This window comes from Schistocerca americana, chromosome 1 (assembly GCF_021461395.2).
Source record: "Schistocerca americana isolate TAMUIC-IGC-003095 chromosome 1, iqSchAmer2.1, whole genome shotgun sequence".
In the NCBI taxonomy this organism is placed as follows: domain Eukaryota; kingdom Metazoa; phylum Arthropoda; class Insecta; order Orthoptera; family Acrididae; genus Schistocerca; species Schistocerca americana.
This window is the reverse complement of record NC_060119.1, coordinates 268,166,157-268,186,690: the sequence shown is the minus strand read 5'-3', so window position 1 is coordinate 268,186,690 and position 20,534 is coordinate 268,166,157. Positions and strand designations below refer to the sequence as shown.

Here is a 20,534-nt window from a genome sequence, read left to right as displayed (position 1 = left end):
TGTTTGGATGCCTACGACATGTAAGGGGCATTAAATGTTTTTTTTTATACAGGAAGCCATTCCACATTTAGACATATTCTCTGTGAGGTCAACCTTTAAGTAGTGATAGCAGCCTCTTAGCTCAAGTGTGTTACATGATTAAAAATGCACTTATTCTAGAGAAGCAAACATACTTGTAGGTCTTCCTTGAGTTTCAGTTTTTTGAGATGTGTGCTGAACCTGCTCATTTCCCACTGCAATGTGAGATCTATTTCACAGATGATTTTTTTATCCTGTCCACTTACTTTCCTGTTGAGTTTGGGTCCTCTGATAACCTTGTGTTACTTGAGGAACCAGATTATTCTTTTATGCATACTAGATACTTCATTGTTTCTGTACAATGGCTGTCACATAGAGTACCTGATGAATAAGTTTTGTCTGATGTTTTACACCCGTTTTTGTTTTAATCTCTGCCTGACCTATAGCAACACAGTGGAAACTTTATAACTGGTTGCAAACCAGTTGATTTCTCCACATGAAAACTTCCATTTTGCAGCAGACTGGCCACTGTTGGGAAACTTTCTCTCAGAATAAAACAGTGTGCCAGAATGGGACTCACATGTGAGCCCTATCCTTCTGCAGGGATTCTTCTTACCAACTAAACTGTCCAGACATTTCTCACGAGCTGCCTTAAAGCTTCCCTACACACATCAAAAAAAGTTTTGCATCACTTCAGTTCCAAGAGTTCCGGAACCTGTATGGAAAATTGGAATAGAGATCTGTGGTGTCACCACCAGACACCACACTTGCTAGGTGGTAGTTTTAAATCGGCCGCGGTCCATTAGTACATGTCGGACCCGCGTGTCGCCACTGTGTGATCGCAGACCGAGCGCCACCACAAGGCAGGTCTCGAGATACGGACTAGCACTCGCCCCAGTTGTACGGACAACGTAGCTAGCGATGCACACTGACGAAGCCTCGCTCATTAGACTAGCAGATAGTTAGAATAGCCTTCAGCTAAGTCAATGGCTACGACCTAGCAAGGCGCCATTAGTAACCTTGCATGTATCTAAAGAGTCTCACTTGTATCGCCACAATCTCCAGATGTACCAAAAGGATGGATTAAAGTTAAGTATTCCAGAAGCTACGTACTTTTCTTTATAGCATTTCCTCTCATTGTGTCTAGGCTATCTTGTCTAGACACAACAATTTTTGGCGACGAGTCAACGGAAAGGGTCTTGTTCTTTCTAATTGCTTACATTTACTTGTGTCATGGCGTCACCAGATGTACTGTCCGAATTTTATCGCTTGCAGAATCAGCAGACGCAGGCGTTATTGGATGCCCTTGGACAGCTCGTCCAGGGTCAATGTGCACTGCAAAACGATGCGGCCGCCGCCGCTTCACCACTACCGCAGCCACAACATGCAGTTGCACCACCATTCCGTAATTTTCAAGCAGACGTGGAATCCTGGACGGAGTGGTCACGCCAGTTTGGATTTCATCTCGCCGCCTACAGAATTCAAGGTAATGAGTGGCAGCCTCATTTATTGGCGTGTGTAGGGGTGCAAACGTACCGTGTGATAGTGAAATTATTTCCCCGACGCGACATAGCAACTCTGTCCTACGACGAAATTTTGTCGGCATTGGACGCCTCTTTCAAGGAAACAGTTAATGTAGTTGCAAAAAGGTATACTTTCTTTCGTACCACACGTACGGCCGGTCAAACTAATAGGGAGTGGGTTGCAACATTGCAAGGCCTTACAAGGGATTGTGCTTTTGAGTGTGAATGTGGACTCCCTTATTCAGATACTATGGTACGTGATGCAATAGCACAGAACGTTTCTGATGTTCGCATACGGGAACAGATTTTGAAACTCGTCAATCCCTCCCTTCAACAAGTGATAGACATATTGGATAGACAAGACACACTTGACTTTGCTCAGGAATCATTTGCAACTTCGCCAGCCGTGTGTAACATTAACCGGCCCGCCGGGCGCGCTGCAAGGCCTGGTAAACTGCCCTCGCACACGTCCACGCAGCTGCCGCCACGCTCTAAACCAGGTGTGCCGCGCCAGCATACAAATGCAGTGAAATCATGCCCGCGGTGTGCTACTAGACATTCGCGTGAAAATTGCCCGTCACGCGAAGCTATTTGCTTTTTCTGTAATAAGAAAGGACATGTTCAAAGTGTTTGCCAGAAATAGCTCAGATCAGACAATCACAACCATTCCAGGCCCTTTGCTTCACGCCGGAATCGAACCTTGATGTCTTTGCTGCATCCGCCGCATCAGGTTCCAGTGCAGCGGCAGACTTCTGCTTTTGCTCCAGGCGACGTTGTATTCTATCGCAACTATCGAGGTTCACGGCGTTGGCTCGCAGGGCGCATTCTTCGCTGCCTCGGCCGCGCGATGTATTTGGTTTTGGGGGCCTCTGGTGAGGTGCGTCGGCATCTCAATCAGCTGCGCCTCTGTCGTCGCACGGGTTCTGCCACTCCCCGTCTGCTTTCAGCGATGGTGCCGTCCGGTCAGTGCCCTGGGGACCCATCTACTGGCTCGCCTCATCCCCAGGTGTTACCGGCGATGCCTTCCATTTTGCCCCATGGCGACGTGCCGCCGCCGCCACCTGTCCTCCAGCCGGCGCCACCCGCAGTGGACGCTTCGCTGCAGCCGCCAAGCGCCTCCCTGGGTCACGCGCCGCCGATCGCTTCCCGTGACCAGCTGTCCTCCGCCATGGAACTCTTCCCCGCTCCGGACCACATGACGTCATCGCGCGTCGGATACCTCGACGCAATGGAGGTCGACCCTTCGGCCCCTCCTGTCTCTTTACAGGAGCATACACCGCATGTTGACGTGCACCCTGGACTAGGTTTTCAGGCGTTTCCTAGATCCTCTCGGACCGAATGGCCAGGCGCGGGTGGCACAGCCTCGCCTGTTGTTAGGCTCCCCACCTCATCGCATACGTCAACATGGGGTCCTCCCCACGGCGGGCGGAAGCCTTATTACACAACCGTTCGCCGATTTGCGGGGGAGGAATGTGGTGTCACCGCCAGACACCACACTTGCTAGGTGGTAGTTTTAAATCGGCCGCGGTCCATTAGTACATGTCGGACCCGCATGTCGCCACTGTGTGATCGCAGACCGAGCGCCATCACAAGGCAGGTCTCGAGATACGGACTAGCACTCGCCCCAGTTGTACGGACGACGTAGCTAGCGATGCACACTGACGAAGCCTCGCTCATTAGCCTAGCAGATAGTTAGAATAGCCTTCAGCTAAGTCAATGGCTACGACCTAGCAAGGCGCCATTAGTAACATTGCATGTATCTAAAGAGTCTCACTTGTATCGCCACAATCTCCAGATGTACCAAAAGGATGGATTAAAGTTAAGTATTCCAGAAGCTACGTACTTTTCTTTATAGCATTCATTACGTATCCTGTTTCAGACCTCACGCAATCCTGCTTTAACTTGGCGTGTGCCTTTCGGCTTCCTCTCATTGTGTCTAGGCTGTCTTGTCTAGACACAACAAGATCAACATAAAAATCATTTTTTCCATTTTTATTGCTGATGAAAACCACACATTGCATGTTGTACCACCATACAGCTAGATCTTCAGAGGTGGTGGTCCAGGTTGCTGTACACACTGGTATCTCTAATACCCAGTAGTAAGTCCTCATGCACTGATGCATGCCTGTATTCATCGTGGCATACTGTCCAGAAGTTCATCAAGCCACTGTTCATCCAAATTGTCCCACTCCTCAACAGCGATTCGGCGTAGATCCCTCAGAGTGGCTGGTGGGTCATGTCGTCCATAAACACGCCTTTTCAAACCATCCCAGGCGTGTTTGATAGGGTTCATGTCTGGAGAACATGCTGGCCACTCTAGTCGAGCAATGTCATTATCCTGAAGGAAGTCATTCAGAAGATGTGCACAATGGGGGCGCAAACTCTCATCCATGAAGACGAATGCCTCGCCAATATGCTGCCGATATGGTTGCACTATCGGTCGAAGGATGGCATTCACATATCATATAGCCGTTACAGCACCTTCCATGACCACCAGCAGTGACGTCAGCCCCACATAATGCCACCCCAAAACAGCAGGGAACCTCCACCTTGCTGCACTTGCTGGACAAAGTGTCTATGGTGTTTAGCCTGACGGGGTTGCCTCAGAACATGTCTCCGACGATTGGCTGAAGGCTTATGCAATGCTCATTGGTGAGGAGAATGTGAGGCCAATCCTGAGCTGTCCATTCGGCATGTTGTTGGGCCCATCTCTACTGCGCTGCATGGTGTCATGGTTGCAAAAATGGACCTCACCATGAATGTCGGGAGTGAAGTTGTGCATCATGCAGCCTATTGCGCACAGTTTGAGTCGTAACATGACATCCTGTGGCTGCACGGAAAGCATTAATCAACATGGTCACGTTGCTGTCAGTGTTCCTTCGAGCCATACTCCATAGGTAGCGGTCATCCACTGCAGTAGTAGCCCTTGGTCAGTCTGAGCGAGGCATGTCATCAACAGTTCCTGTACCTCCAAGTCTGAACAACATCACTTTGGTTCACTCCAAGACACCTGGACAATTCCCTAGTTGAGAGCCCTTCCTGGCACAAAGTAACTACGCGGACGCGATCGAACCATGGTATTGACCATCTAGGCATGGCTGAACTACAGACAACACAAACCATGTACCTCCTTCCTGGTGGAATGACTGGAACTGATCGGCCGTCGGACTCCCTCCGTCTAATAGGCACTGCTCGTGCATGGTTGTTTACATCTTTGGATGGGTTTAGTGACATCTCTGAACAGTCAAGGGAACTGTGTCTGTGATATAATATCCACAGTCAACATCTATGTTCAGGAGTTCTGGGAACCGGGGAGATGCAAAACTTTTTTTGATGTGTGTATTTCCACTTTCCAAACTCCAGAGAAGCTCTCCTGCATTCTACACTGAACTTACGAGCCCTATGAAATAGGATATGGCTATAAATGCTTTGCCAAAAGCCTCTGTGGTTGTATCAGTATATAAAATTTGGCCTTGCAGCAGAATTCACACTATTAGGAAGGCTCCTCAGAGATTAGTGCAGTGTGTTGGACCACAGGGCATAAACTTCAAGGCAGATCATAGTATGTGGATGGATAGTTCCGTAGAGGATGTATATGACCCCTACTGTGGTAGATGGATTAGTTGCTACTGTGTTGTGATGGAGTGCTATTTCCCCTACCTGGACCTGGGTGCAGTTGTGGCAGTGAGCTGGAGTTGAACAGTAAACTGTCAGTAAAACATACATGGTTAAGACAGACATTAATTCATGACAGTTATACATACAGAATTGTAGCTGGAGAGGAGATAGCTGCCATCGGTGATACTTGTTGGCCACAGTCGCTGAAGTGCGCCAGCTTAGAAGTAGTCTGCCAGGAACGTGATGCATGCTTGGGTCATCATATGTTAGTAGTAGCACAGTAGCAGAGAGCTGACGTAAGGTGGCGCAATTGTTGGCAACACATGAGAGAGAACAGCTCATGCAGCTGACCGCTCCCATAGTGGCAGTGTGCTAGATTGGGCAATGCTAACTGAATCCAGGCTCACCAGGCATGTGGCCATCAACAGGAGGTAACCACCCAGCAGATGACACAATGGTACAAAGGCACAATATTGACTACATGCAGACTTCACCTGAGGCATATGCCTGCAGCTGCTGACATCTAAGAAGTAAGCCAACTGGCTAGTGTTTCTCCTACAGTGGGACTCCCACTCTAGAATGCATAGCAGGTTGGAGTGCCTGGACATCACCGTTGGGCAATGATTACTACATTTCTTCCAGTTTTTCTACCTAGTCAGCTCATTCAGAAGTACAACCAGAGCTGTAAGATTTAACAACTTCAGCTTTCAGAGGTGCTGGATTACACCTATATTGTCAGCATCCAGAATGAATGTTCTTGGTACTAAACATGTCCTGCTGTTACATAGCGCAAGCTTGGTCATCAGGCTGATGAGCACCTCTCCTCTACGACGTCATTCTGCTAATCAACACAGGAACAGTTCATCGACCCAGCAAAGCCATGGTCCAACAGTTCAAGTGGCAAGAACAATGTCCTCAAAAAGCAATGTTATCTGTTTAAAATAAAGTTTGATTTTGTCATGTCTTCTCTCAACAGAACTAAACCAGCATTGTCTGCAGAAGGATCTCTGCGGAACATGGAAAAGAGGATAGCTATTCCAGTGGACAACTTTTCAGGCTGGCTGAAGGAGAGAGTAGTATGGAAGCAAGTGTACCTTTGTAGCGGCACTTGCAAATACAGATATTTGTGCTACTGTTACTTACCTGCCTCTGTCAATGCAATACAGCTAAACCTGTGGTATTTCTTCATAATATATCATATTACTTTGAGACATAAGCCAGTCTTAATATGGTCTGGGAGAAGTAGCTTATTATATGTCAAAATGAAGACACCTATTTTCATCAACTCCTAATTTTCTTCACATTTTTAAGCTTAGTCATACACTTCTCCTGTAATTGATTGACAGCCATTTCTTTGACATCTTTATATGAAAGAAAATCCCACCTAAAATCTAGGGTATTGACCAGCAAATGACAGTTAGATATAAGCCACACAATTTTGCATTTCAGAGGTTTCTGAATTTTTCCTATTAAACAGTTGCATTTCATAACTTTGGCACAGATTTCTAAATTGCACCTGGTACTTGAAAAATCTTCTGGGTATAGCAGGTTTCCGCTCCTTAAAAGTTCAATCATCTCATTTAACAATGATAAATACATTTGGCAGTTTGCCTGTTCTCTTAATATCAGTACTGTAATTCTTGCCATTTGCTTATCCGAAACATAAGTCGGGGTGAACGCTCGTGGGAGTGTTGTACAGTTGAACTTCAGTCTCCATGGAGTAACTACAAAAAGATAATGAGGCGAAAACAGAGTCCACACAAACAGTGCATCATGTGCCTGAATAGACTTAATAGGACACTGCTGCCTCAGGAACATCTACATCTAAAACAGAGGTCAGGTAACATGTTTCGCCTCAACACTCCTTCATCTGCCAGCATGTAGCTAAATCTAAGCTTGAGGAATTTTTCTGCCTTAATATAGTTGTTTTTGCAATCTTTTCCATTAATTTAAGCCAAGGTCCCAATTCACTGAAACAGAAACTGATCAATAAGAATACAGTGGTGGGCACAGAAGTATGTACGGAGCTCACAGTAATACAGGAGCATTAGCCAGTCCCAGTTCAGCAATTCCACATTTGGTAACCCATACCAGCCTCTGCTGACAAGGTCGATGAGTCTTTAATACTTCTTCACTACTTTCCGCTCCCAGTAGCTGAATGGTCAACATGACGGATTGTCAATCCTCTGGGCCCGGGTTCAGTTCCCAGCTGGGACGGGGAATTTTCTCCGCCCAAGGACTGGGTGTTGTGCTGTCCTCATCATCATCCTATCACCCTCATTGACTGCAGGTCACTGAAATGGCATCAAATTGAAAGACGGGCACCCGGGGACCGGCCTGCCCAATGGGGGGGTCCTAGCCATATGGTTAAATAAAGAAAAAAATAAACTACTTTAGTGCTTTTGGTAACTCTGAGTCTGAGATTTCTTCAGTAAGTGAGCATGTATGAAACTGTTAACCATTCTATGAAATTAGAGGCCGGCCTGAGATCTGTAGTTGAGGTTCCGCACAGAAAAGTCAGTCTTCATGTCTTCTCATTCAACACCATCAATTTTTTACGTTCTTATTTTTACAATATACAATGTTCAGTAAATTAGTGTATTACACAATAAACAACCCACTCGTGAACTTTAATAAAGCATATGTCTGTATCCATGTCTGCTTCCTTCAATGTTAAAAATCTTAAGAAATTTTGGGCTCCATATAAAATTAATCAAATTGATAGAACTCACCTTAACCAACACTGTACCAAAGTCAAGTTCAGGGGGGAACTCTCTGAGCCATTCATCATAAAAACAGGTTTAAGACAAGGAGATTGTTTGGCACCCCTGCTGTTCAACTGTGCTTTAGAATAAATAATGAGGGAATGGTACAAGATTAACCCAAAGAACATCCAAACTGGAAGAACCAAAGACAACAAAAGTTTAAATTGTCTAGGATTTGCTGATGACCTTGCTCTCTTGTCCAACAATATTCAGGAAACCAAACAATTTATCTCACTACAGGAAATAGCACAGAAAATTGGTCTTGGAATATCCTCTGAAAAAACAGTCATCATGTTAACTGACCCACCAATCATAAACAAAACTGCCTTAGGAAACCAAGAAATGAAAATTGTAGATAAATTTAAATATCTGGGAGAAATCATAACATATAACCTCAATGAAAAGCCAACATGGCATAACAGAATAAACAAATTTATTAGAGCACAATATATCACCAAGAACACCTACAACAAAAAGAGCCTGTCAATAGCAACAAAATTAAAACACTACAAAACAGTCACTCAACCAGAAACAATGTACGCAAGTGAAACCATCTTCAAAACAACTAACACTGCACAAATAGAAAAAATACTCAAAACAGAGAGAAGAATCATCAGAATGCGCATCAACAAATTGTACCAGAAAGACGGACACTGGAGAGTAGCTACAATTGAAACAGTCTGCAAGGAAATAGAACCAGTAATGAGAACAATCAGGAAGAAAAGCATTTCACTTTTCGGACATCTAATCAGAACACCAGAGAAAAGGATCATCACGAGATTTATAGAAAAATTGTGGAATAGTAAGTGCAACATTAAATGGATTACAGAAATCAAGGAAGGTATGGATGAGCTACAGGTTACGTTGGAAGATCTAAGAAATAAAACTGACAAAATCAGGAAACTCACAGACAAACAAACCAGATTGAAAACAAGAATCAACAAACAGACAATAGGAAGGGTGATTTCCGATGAAGAAGGAAGGATGAGATCCGAAAGAATTAAGAAGTACTGGGCCGACAGGAAACTGAAAAATTCTTTGTATAAATTTGGCTAGAGTGGACCAATGGAGGCCGTAAAATGTAAATAAATAAATAAAAACAATCCACTACCTGTTTTAATAAATCAGTCTTTTGAACAAGTTTGTTTTCCTGATTTCATGAAATGTCCAGGAATAAAGTCATTCTTCAAGAAGGGGTCTGTGGGAGATAGGGTAATTTATTACTCAAACACTTTTCCTCCTGTCTGATCACAGGTGTTTGGGGAAGTAATTGCAAGTAACATACAACATTTTATTGGAAAACACAAGATTAGTTTGAACAAACGAAACTGATTTCCAGAGCAGAAACAGTACTGTAGATGTCTTTTTATGACTTCTTTCTCAAGATCAGCAACTCACTAGTAAAGTGGAAGGTATCTTCTGAGACCTCGAAAAGGCTTTCAACTCAGGAAATCATAACTTGCTAATACAAAGGTTTAGGGGGCAGTGTGCTACAGTTCTTATATTGTACCTACATGACACAAGACAAAGAGTAATTCCCTCTTCAAAAGCAGCAAATTATCCTTCAAAATTAAGAAAAGTGACCATAATGTATCTCAAGGCTCTATTCCATCCTACTCTCTTCTGGTTCTTTGTTAATGTCAACTCTCCATCAGTTCCATTTCCAGATGAAGCATTTGTTTTAATGAAAATTGTGAAGCAGAAATAATCTGACTGCATCATTAATATTTTCTGTAACATGGTAACAGTTAAACAGATTGTCTCTGAACACCTCAAAAATGCATATGGTACTTATAGCTCAGGGTGCAACTATTAACTATTGAAATCACAAAATTAAAATAAGTCATAAAAAAGGGTACAGCAGAAGTGGAACTAGTCACGTTACTGGGTCTAAATCTGGATAAAAATGTATACTGGAATATGCAAAGGGAGTACATATCAACTAAATATGTTAGCTTTGCATTTGCAATGCAATTACCCAGTGCCACTGACATTGTCACAAAGACAATTGAAAAATAGACTTATTTTGAATCAGTGCTGGTATGGCATTGTATTTTTGGGAAATGCTGGTAATATATCATATATATTTAAGTTCCAGAGAACATGTCATCAGAAATACATGTGCTGCATGTCTAAGAGAATCCTGTTGCTCATTTACTCGCAAACCTGGTAGTTTTAACAGTCCCTTGCCACCCCTCCCCCGCAACAACTACAAAACAATAATCTTTTAATGTAACAAACCAGAATTATTAATGAAAAATCATTTTGATTATTCATATAATACAATAAATAAAGATAAATTTATACTTTCTACCCAAGGATTAAAATTATATAACAAGACTCTCCAGTACTTGAGACTGAAAACTTTCAGTAGAATAAAAGGCAAGAATATTCTGAACATGCATCAAGTCTAGTGAAAAAGAAACTGTGTCACTCAGTGCAGGAGTTTATGAAAGATGAATTGATAATTTAGGCTCAATGTCACTGATCATTAGCCTTATTATGCAACTATAGTTGTACATACTCATAAAAAATTTTAAAAAATAGAATACGACTCCATAGCACTAGCTATTATCTTTCATAAGGCTTAAGGAATTAAATAACTATTTTTTGACATTTTTCCTGTATCCTGATCATATGATTAATAAGTGTATGTTATGTGATGTATAAATCACTAATCATTGTAACGTGAAAGAACATGCAGCTATGCTGACATTTTCTGCGTTCCAAACTATTGCTTTCCTAAATCAAAAACAAAACGCAACTTAAAAATTAGGATTTGAGCATTGTCCAGGAGAATTCGGGATGAGCAGGGTGTCCAGCTGCCATGACTTAATTTTGTAATGATTTCCATAAACAACACAGGCAAATGTTAGGTGGTTCTCCAACAAGACCATGCATGATTATGCCTAATTTTCTCCACATTCTTGTCCATTCCATGCAGAAAATTAAAACCTGAAACTTCCTTTGTTCCGTCTTTATATAATAGTTGGCTAACCTTCTGCATAATTCTGCTCGTTATACAACAATATGAATGACTGCATTCACAGTGCAGCAGTTCAGTTTGCATGCTTCAAGTATAACACAGAGGATGCAAGGCAAAGGGAAACCATGTGACGAATACTACAAAGATAGCAATAGCTTTTACATAGGATGATGAATGAAGAGGAAAGTGCATGCACACAAGCATATGCTTACATATGTGTGCGTGCGCACATACGAAACCGGGTGCCCCTTTGCGCGAAGTTTTAAAAGACTGTGAACATTCTTTGAAGCTGGGAAGCAACTGTCTAATAATAGGAGGTGCTAATGATGTTTATAGGAACGAGGGCAAACTCGCCACAAGAGCTCTAAGAAGTACATTACAGAAAATTACAGATGTCAACTTCTTCATTGCCAGTATCCCACAAAAACATGATCTTATAGAAGAATCCTGTGTCAACAAAGAAATCACAGTTACTAATAGGAAATTTGAGAAAATCTGCCGAAGCCTCCCAAATGCCACATATGTGGACGTACCATCCGCAGAGAGAAGTCATTTTACAAGGCATGGGCTTCACAGAAATAAACTCGGAAAATCATTCATTAGTCGAGAAATCCTTAATGCAGTGAAGGCAGTTAAGGACAATAATAGCACAACCATACCACTTCCACCACCAAACACAGCAACTGAAAATTTCCAACAAGAAAATGAAACTGAATCACTGACAACAGGTCCAGCACTAGAATCTCCACTTTCTTCAAAAACAGTTGAGATAAATGATTCAACTAGCACTGAAGTTTCCAAAGCAACTTCAGCAGATGCAGCTACATACTACGCAACTGCATCATTAACAAGAAAAAAATGCCTGATGTGCCAACAGCCAATGACCTTTCATCAGTATTGGCCGCTCCTCAGTCTTCAACAGTGAAAGACTTTTCACCAGCTTCTCCATCATCAGCAGTAACAGAAGCAAACAGAAGAAGCACAAGAACCAGGAAACTTACAACTCTGCAGGATTTTTGGTACCCGGCCTCAGTTACAAGACTAACATAAGGCAGATACCTTCAGATACACGAACTTCCAAGTCAAACTGGCAACAGACTCACCTCCACTGTCATCAACAGAAGAATAACCATGCCACCAGCTCATCTAAAGGATTGTTTAGCATCAGGTCTAAAGGGAAAGGCGCCACCAAGATAAGTGAAAACAAATGCCTAACAGTGTTTCACCAAAACATTCAAGCCATAAAGAACAAAGCACAACAGCTAGAAGTAGAATTGGAAAAATTTGATAGCCAAATTTTGTGTATCACTGAACACTGGTGCAAAGGGAAGCAAATTGAACACATTGCATTAGCCTCATTTGACCTAGCATGTTACTATAGCAGAAACTCAATGAATGGGGGAGGTTCATGTATCTATGTAAAAAAAAGGTATGTCATTTAAAGTAAGATATGATCTTTTAGATCTAGGTGAGGACAAACATTTCGAACTTTCCGCTGTTAAAATAATAGGACCTGGCATAGCAAAAAAATTTGTCATATTTTGTGTGTACCGCTCTTCCAGTGGAGACATTGATATATTCTTCTCAAAACTGAATCAAAGCTTAGACAAGGTTTCTGGACCAAAAGCAAATGTAATTATCTGTGGTGACTTAAACATTAATATGATGAAGCCTGATAAGGCTAGCAACATATACGTGAATATTCTAAGCTGTTATGGAATAGCCTCCCTTGTTAATTGTCCAACTAGAATAACGAAAGAATCCTCCTCATCTATAGATCATGTAGCTACAGATATTGATAGTAAAAAATGTCATATTGTTGTCCAAAACCTGGGCCTAGCAGACCACCTCTGCCAGATCTTAAAAACTAACATTCATGTAGAAACTCCTCCTAAACTTTGTACATATATCTACATCTACATTTATACTCCGCAAGCCACCCAACGGTGTGTGGCGGAGGGCACTCTACGTGCCACTGTCATTACCTCCCTTTCCTGTTCCAGTCGCGTATGGTTCGCGGGAAGAACGACTGTCTGAAAGCCTCCGTGCGCGCTCTAATCTCTCTAATTTTACATTCGTGATCTCCTCGGGAGGTATAAGTAGGGGGAAGCAAAATATTCGATACCTCATCCAGAAACGCACCCTCTCGAAACCTGGCGAGCAAGCTACACCGAGATGCAGAGCGCCTCTCTTGCAGAGTCTGCCATTTGAGTTTATTAAACATCTCCGTAACGCTATCACAGTTACCAAATAACCCTGTGACGAAACGCGCCACTCTTCTTTGGATCTTCTCTATCTCCTCCGTCAGACCGATCTGGTACGGATCCCACACTGATGAGCAATACGCAAGTATAGGTCGAACGAGTGTTTTGTAAGCCACCTCCTTTGTTGATGGACTACATTTTCTAAGCACTCTCCCAATGAATCTCAACCTGGTACCCGCCTTACCAACAATTAATTTTATATGATCATTCCACTTCAAATCGTTCCGCACGCATACTCCCAGATATTTTACAGAAGTAACTGCTACCAGTGTTTGTTCCGCTATCATATAATCATACAATAAAGGATCCTTCTTTCTATGTATTCGCAATACATTACATTTGTCTATGTTAAGGGTCAGTTGCCACTCCCTGCACCAAGTGCCTATCCGCTGCAGATCTTCCTGCATTTCGCTACAATTTTCTAATGCTGCAACTTCTCTGTATACTACAGCATCATCCGCGAAAAGCCGCAAAAGAATGTTTTCCAAATCAGCCCTGCATCAGTTTAAATCCCAGCTAGAATATGAAGATTGGAGGGAAGTCTATGCAGAAACCAATGCAAATCAGAAATTTATCAAGTTCATGTCAATTTTCAAACTCAGATTTGAAGAGATGTTTCCCAAAACTCTTCATCAAATTAAAACTACAAAGAGAAATCAGTGGGTGACTACAGGTATCAAAAAATCCTCAGAAACTCTTAGATATCTCAACTCCATAAAAAATAATCAATCTAACCCAGAAGTTCTGCAATCCTACAAAAAGTACAGGAAAATTTACAGAAAGGTGTTGCTAGCCGCAAAAAAACTTTCAAACAACAAAATTTTTACTTGAAGCTGAAAACAAGAGCAAAGCAGCCTGGAACATCGTCAAACAGGAAACATCTAACTCTGCTAAAAAGGACCTCAATTCACATATTAAAAACAAAGATGTACCAGTAGGTAACCCTAAAAAATTAGCTGATTTTGTAAACTCATATTTCAGTAGTATTGCAAAAAAATTACAGCAGAAATTTCCAGATACGTATGATTTACCTACTTAGAACCAGCCAACAAACTCAATGGTGCTCTTGCCAACTACAGAAAGGGAAGTGGCACTAGTAGTACACCAAATAAAAAATAAAACTTCAGTAGGACTTGATGAAATCCCAGTCTGCGTAATTAAAGATTGTATAGACTCCATAAAGGGCCCATTAACAGACATAATTAATGAATCTTTCGAATCTGGATACTTTCCGGAGTACCTAAACAAGTAAAAGTTATACCTATCCTTAAAAACGGAGATGTGGAAAATGTAGAGAACTACAGGCCGATCTCTATACTGTCTATCATTTCTAAAATAATAGAAATACTAGTCGAAAAGAGACTGCTAAATTACCTGAATAAATATAATCTTCTTTCAAATGACCAATTTGGTTTTAGGCCCGGAAAAGGCACACAATATGCTATAGCACAGTTCACTAAAGTAATTTTAGAAGCACTGGACAAAGGTAAAAATGTAAGTGGTATCTTTTTAGACTTGTCCAAGGCCTTTGATACAGTTGACCACAAAATCTTACTTCATAAATTAGGGCAAATAGGAATAAGAGGTGTGACAAAGAAGTGGTTCAAATCATACTTGGAAAACAGAGTTCAACGAGTTGAGATATCACAAGTTTCAAACAATTCCCTTATAAAAGACCTGTCTGACCCAGAAAATGTGAATATAGGTGCCCCACAGGGAAGTGTATTAGGCCCAATATTGTTTCTTATATACATTAACGATTTCCCACAAAGTATCAGACATGGCGAAAAAATACTTTTTGCTGATGACAGCAACATAGTAATAACAGGTGAAAATCCAACACAACTGTCAGAAAGAGCAAACGAGGCTCTCAATGATGTCCACAACTGGTCATTAAAAAATAAAGTAACCCTAAATGTAAAGAAAACTAACTATATTAACTTCCAATTGAACAAAAAACACAATGCCACTAGAATAAAAGTTAATAATAATGAATTAGAATGTGTAACAAGTACCAAATTCTTAGGGATGAATGTAGACAGCCAACTGAAATGGACAAACCATGTCAACATTTTGGCAAAGAAATTATCCACAGCATGCTATGCTCTTAGAATCCTTGCACCGGTATGCAATAATACCTGTCTTAAAATAACATATTACGGATATCTACACTCAGTCCTCAGCTATGGGATCATGTTTTGGGGAACAAGTGCCAGTAACATACAAACTGTGTTCAAAGTACAAAAAAGAGCCATAAGGATAATAACAAATAGCAACAACAGGGCCCACTGTCTAGAATTATTTAGAAAGCTAGGAATTCTAACTGTTTCTTGTGAGTATATCTTTCAGAACATAATGTTCATTAAGAAAAATCTCAACATGTACAACACAAACAGCCTAATACATGACCATGAAACAAGAGCTTGTCACCACCTCCATCTAGATAGCAATAACAAGGCAAAGACACAAAAAAGTATATTTTATAATGGGATAAAACTGTATAACAAATTACCACAAGAAATTAAAGAAATAAATGAGCCCCTCACTTTCAGACAAAAGCTTAAAACCTTTTTAGTAAGTAAAAGTTGTTATACTGTAAAAGAATATTTAACATAGATGTAGATTATTAGCAACATATGACATTATCGCCAAAATATTATGAAACTATAAATATGTGTATGACTAGTTATAAAAACTACACAAAATATGAGAAACCTGTTTAATTGCAAATGTATGTGTGCTCATGTGTTGTAATCTGACGACATCCATACAATATTTATTGTTCCACGGATGAATAAATACGCATGCCCCCCCCCCTCCCTCCCACACACACACACACACACACACACACACACACACACACACACACACACAAAACAGAGTAGAAGGGGATTGCAGCAGGACTAAAGAAGAATGCTAAGAAAATACTGTGGATGGTGGCTAGAAACCACAATATTGATAAAAATATGGAAGTTGCGTTAAATGGACAGCAAGCATAGTCTGTCATGACATGAAAATTTTTCTTCTTTTTACAGAGTATATATTAAGTTGATTACATGTAACGAATTAGAAACTATGTACAGAGTGGGGTTAAAACACAAATGTTTGTATTTCATGGATAGTGTACTACCATTTGTGCTATCCATGTATACCTCAAGGGTCAATTCAAAGATTCAACCGTCCACTATAGTGTAATAAGACATCCTCTGCAGTGTTTGCAAAGGCATGCCTCTGGCTTTCTGTCAGTCCATCACGCACACTTGAATAGTGCAAAAAATTGCACACTCCTTACAGATGGGAGAAACCATCTCCGTTAAAGCAGTCTTACAGCCACATATAACCAAAACTCTAATGTTTAATCTCTTGGGAAAACACTATACTTTTAACGTAAAATAGTATGAAGAGCTTTCTAACAGCAGCCTATTTAATTCCATAAGACAGTCCACACTTTTTTTTATTGTAACCCAGCACTGTGAGTGACTACTTCTGGATATAGGGCTATGTGTCATCAAGAAATTGGTTCTTCTTTGCAGCAACGAGTGGCTACACAATCCAACACTGAACATACTGCACTCACAGAAAGCCTTTTGCAGTCTTGGTATGTCATCTCAGTAGTTTTTAACACCAACAGATTCAAAAAATTTAAATACTTGAGCAATAATTGATTGGTGTGTATGTCTATCATAAATTAACCCCCACTGGCATATGACCTCTCTTCAGCAAAGGAAATCGTAAAGTTTTAAAAGAGAGAGTAAGAGGATGAGTGTCCACAGAATGTAAACAGCATGTGAAACTCTTAATAGGGGTGGGTTACTAAGTTATTTTGACAAGTTCTAAATTCGAATTAATGATCTGAAGTGCTGAAGGGACGTTGTCTGTTCCTAGGTGCTATTTTTATTTCTTTGTGTTTAAGGGTTTGTTAAAACACTGACAGCTCAGTTATATACATATTGGGGAAATTCATCACAACTGGTTTTGTTAAAGAACCAGCCTTGGCAAATGCTTGAACATCTTCAGATGAAATGGTGATAAAGATCTGCAACAGTTCTTGGTATTTGTAGATCATTTATAAAATGGAGTGGAAACAATTCTGCAAAACGAATTCATTCTGGAACATGTAACAATCTGCTGCTTGCCTTCCTCGAAAATGCGTTCGAAATGTTACAGATGTTTAAAGATACCGCTATACGATCGGTTAACAACACAGCAAATAAATGAAAGTGAAAACTTTTAAATGATTTTTTTTAAGATTGCAGTTATTTCACTAGACAATACTGTAAATTGTTGCGACGTAATGTGTGGCTGTCTGAAGACAATTAAGAGGGTGCTTCCATACCCAAAAGCTTTTAACAGCAGTTTCAGGCTCGTATGTGGCATTCCGATAATATATTTCTGGCAAACACGCCATTAAGAATTCGTTGTTACATTTGGGATGAAAAGTCTGCTCAGATAATCAAGTTGCAATAACAAGAGTGATCTAACTCCTATATAGGTACACTGCTTTCGCACTTTCGCAATTGTTGTCCCATGGACTAGTGATCTCGGCGTTCTTGTTAAGAGCTGACATGTAAATAATACATTACTATATGAAGCGTCTAACCTTTGGATGAAGTACTGCGAAAGGAGGCAGATAAACATTCAAAATCTTTTCGCCGCACGCACTACCTCCGCACTTCCACGTAACTAAATACTCGTTAACAGGAGCGTGACTTTCCAATTCTCCGTATGGCCCGATGACAAACAAGTTCTTACATTGCTTCTGCTGTATCTCATTAACAACTCGTGTTGACAGGAGAGCTAATCTAATGCAGACGACGACGATTTAGTCACGCTGTGATTATATACATTTAATTGATAATTTCGTATTGAGATAGTGTTAAACAATGTCGTCAATTTGTGACTTATGTTCCGAAGTCCATGCTGATGTTAAAGGGCAGATCGTCGACTTCATCAGCTAGTTAAGTGTCCATTACAATAACTACTATTGAGCGATGCCTGTTTCGTCGCAGTTTCGCTACACTTCTTTTTTTTTAAATTCGACAGATACGGTACACCTGTCTTAACTGCTTGTTATCTCCCTATGAAGCATCCACGAAACCAACAGGTCGGCAAATTAACAATTCGGTAACACATTCCTCTTTCGTAGTTATTTTTAATTCCATGTTACGCACGCGAGTGCTTCTGCGTTTTCTGCTATTTCCAGCACGTAACAGCTGGTGGTGACTTAGTACTATCGAAAATTGAAAATATCCACCCAACCAGTAATAACGCGACCATACACATAGATCGATAATATCGACGAATCGAACTGGTCAACCATGGGTAAATCTCTTCGTTTATTTCAAGAGCAGTTCACAGTTCACACACTATGACTTTCTGCGCAAAAATTCTGAGAAGGCAAATCATAGGGTTTACACGGAAATTTTCGCAAGTTGGAGCAAATGCACTCTAATTTATGGGCGCAGTTTACATCTATGCAGACAAATCGTCGCGTATGGTCAGGAAATTGCCGCTAAACTGGTGAGCGAAATGTTTTTGAAGCCTGGTTTCCACACACTCACATGTCCATGCCCCCCATCACCGCTTGCGTAAAGCCGGGTGTACACTGAATTTGAAACATGTTTTGCAACAATGTTTGCAACGTTGTTTGCGGCCACTAACGGGTTGTCGATGATTGCAACGTGTTGCAAACCCAAAACAGTCTTCCATGGCTGTGTCGGAACAGATAAAAGGAAACACTGTTTCTGAACTGTTAGAACTAAATGCAGCTATACTGCGATAATGTTCATTTATGTTCTGTCTTCTTTATGTAGTGTTGTGTGATCCGTTTATTCTTCATCAACGTCACTATAAGTTCTTCAGTTAAAAGTTACATAACTCCCGTATAAATAATGTCACACCTCGCCATTTTGAAAAACACGTACAAAGAAAATAGGCTCTCTAAGGTAGGACATTCGAGGTGGGCCCGCTGACAAGGTTCCCACGGTGCCCCTCACGCTGTGACATCATTCAGCAGACAGCCGGCTGCGTGCGAATGGCGTGTGCACAATCAAGACGCAACGCGAGGCGCAGTCTGCGAGCTCTACGCTATGAAAACAGAGATGGGCGAAAGAGGCAGTTGGTGTCTTGGAATCTGTATCGCAAAAGAAGAGGAAATTAGCCCAAGTAACAAATGCAGTGCCCAACTGTGAACCCAGTGATTTAAGACTTAAGGTTCAAGAAATCAAAAGACTGAATAAAAAAAACAGAAGTTTTTATTAGAGTCGACTCAGGTGAATAAGTAATAGTGAGAAAAATACATTTAGTGCCAGTAACTATATTTGCATTTCCAGGTAAAATACATTGAACACAACAACCAAGGAACATTTAATTACATATGTAAAACTGCGAGCGTACAATAGCACCAGAGAGGTCTATTACATTCCACATGATGCACTTTGCTGCCATTTCATACGAAATATATTATTCACACAATTCCAACATCCCCCTTTGAACATATATTTTGTGGTTTGCCTTCACAAGGTAAACCAAATAGTCCTACAATCTTTTCAAACTTCTCTATGTCTAAGGGTTTTGTCAGATCAGCCAACACGTCTTCTGTGTGCAGGTATTACACGGCGATGTTCTGTCGCTCTATGTGGTCCTGAATAAAATGGTGCCTTATATCAATATGTTTTGTTCTAGCACTAGTGCCATCATTTTTAGCTAGGTTAATGGCTCCTTTATTGTCACAGAAGGTCGTTATGGATTCCACTATTAAATTGGGTTCTATTTCACATATTAATGTTCTTAGCCACAATGCTTCTTGTAAGGTGTAAGACAGCGCCATATACTCGGCCTCTACGGTACTCAATGGAACAGTTTTTTGCTTTTGACAGGACCATGAAATGAGGCCTCTCATTAATTTAAAGCAGCAACCCGTAGTGGAGTGCCTATCTCCCAATTCACTCTCCCAGTTTGCATCGCTGTAGCCTTCTAGTTTTGCATTACCTCCTCTATGGTATCTTAATTCGTTGTTTGAAGTTCGTCTTACGTAATTTCCTTTTCACGGCTTTCCAGTGTTTTTCCTTTGGGTCTCTGCAATATCTGCTCACTGCACTAGTAGCAAAAGCAATGTCGGGTCGTGACATTTGAGACAAATATAACAGACCCCCTACTCCTTCCAAATATGGAACATTTTTATCACATTCCAATCTGTCTCATTATATTTAGCTTCACTTCTACTTCCATTGGAGAAGTTATGGGTTTACAATCACTCATGCCAAATTTATTTAAGATTTTTTTCTGTATATGATAATTGATTTATTCTCAATTTTTGTCTCTCTTCATCCTTAGAAATCTGCATACCTAAATAACGTTT

At 41.0% G+C, this 20,534-nt stretch overlaps 1 protein-coding gene across 2 annotated transcripts in view; it reads right to left on the bottom strand.

Annotated features, from left to right (window-relative positions):
• LOC124621941 (adipocyte plasma membrane-associated protein-like) overlaps window positions 1-18,412 on the bottom strand; it is a 121,170-nt gene extending 102,758 nt beyond the window's left edge. The window contains exon 1 of one of the 2 annotated variants that reach the window (XM_047147472.1): window positions 18,346-18,412. The gene's annotated coding sequence lies outside the window, so the exon portion shown is untranslated. The other variant, XM_047147457.1, reaches the window with a different exon arrangement.
• Window positions 18,413-20,534: the final 2,122 nt, after the last annotated feature.